This window comes from Zea mays, chromosome 8 (genome assembly GCF_902167145.1).
Source record: "Zea mays cultivar B73 chromosome 8, Zm-B73-REFERENCE-NAM-5.0, whole genome shotgun sequence".
Classification (NCBI taxonomy): domain Eukaryota; kingdom Viridiplantae; phylum Streptophyta; class Magnoliopsida; order Poales; family Poaceae; genus Zea; species Zea mays.
In genome coordinates this window covers 3,120,403-3,121,224 of record NC_050103.1, presented here as the reverse complement: position 1 = coordinate 3,121,224, position 822 = coordinate 3,120,403, and the positions used below count along the sequence as shown (strand labels likewise).

Genomic DNA, 822 nt, shown 5'->3' with positions numbered 1-822 from the left:
CTAAACAAGTTTAAATTTAATCGCATCTATATAAAAAATAGAAGAACCATTTATAATAGAGATTCATAAATGTCATATATATATCACTGTAAAAATATAATCATGATACCTTAACAAGAGCCGAGAAAAGAAAATTCCCAGCTGCACGAACTCAAGTGACGAAGGACACGGGAACTCTACTAACTAGTTGATGGAATGGAAGAGCTATCAACCGATCAGTGATGGTCTAGTTTTGCAGCAGTAGTTCATCAGAATTCATTCAATTCAAAAGGGAGGGAAAAGGATGAACATCTAGCTTACAAATAATACACTAGTACGTAGCTAGCTAGTGCACCAATTAGTGGAGTCTGAGGCGGGAAGCATCGAATTAAAAAGCACGGACAAATCAGCGGCATAAACAAAAAAATCTGAACAATAAAAAATAAATCAGTGACAAAGACAAAAAATATTGAACGCACGGACAAATCAGCGGCATAAACAAAAAAATCTGGACAATAAAAAACAAATCAGTGACAAAGACAAAAAATATGTTCATGGTGGGGCTTGAACCCACGACCTTAAGGTTAAGAGCCTTGCGCTCTACCAACTGAGCTAGACAAGCTTTGTGATTATATATTCGAGCTCGGCGCCATAGATCTTGGCGCCGAGCTCGGTGCCACGTCGACGCCGCGTCAGCTCGTGGACGATAACGCGGCAGGTAGCTCGGCGCCAAGATCTATGGCGCCGAGATGTGTAAACTCGGCGCCATAGCTCATGGCGCCGAGAAATGGGTCCAAAATTGCATTTAAGTTTTCTGGGGGTCTAATTGAAAATTTTTGACAC

At 40.9% G+C, this 822-nt stretch overlaps 1 non-coding gene across 1 annotated transcript; it reads right to left on the bottom strand.

Annotated features, from left to right (window-relative positions):
- Nucleotides 1–528: 528 nt before the first annotated feature.
- TRNAK-CUU (transfer RNA lysine (anticodon CUU)) lies at nucleotides 529–601 on the bottom strand. The gene has a single exon. It is a non-coding gene; the product is annotated as a tRNA-Lys (tRNA).
- Nucleotides 602–822: the final 221 nt, after the last annotated feature.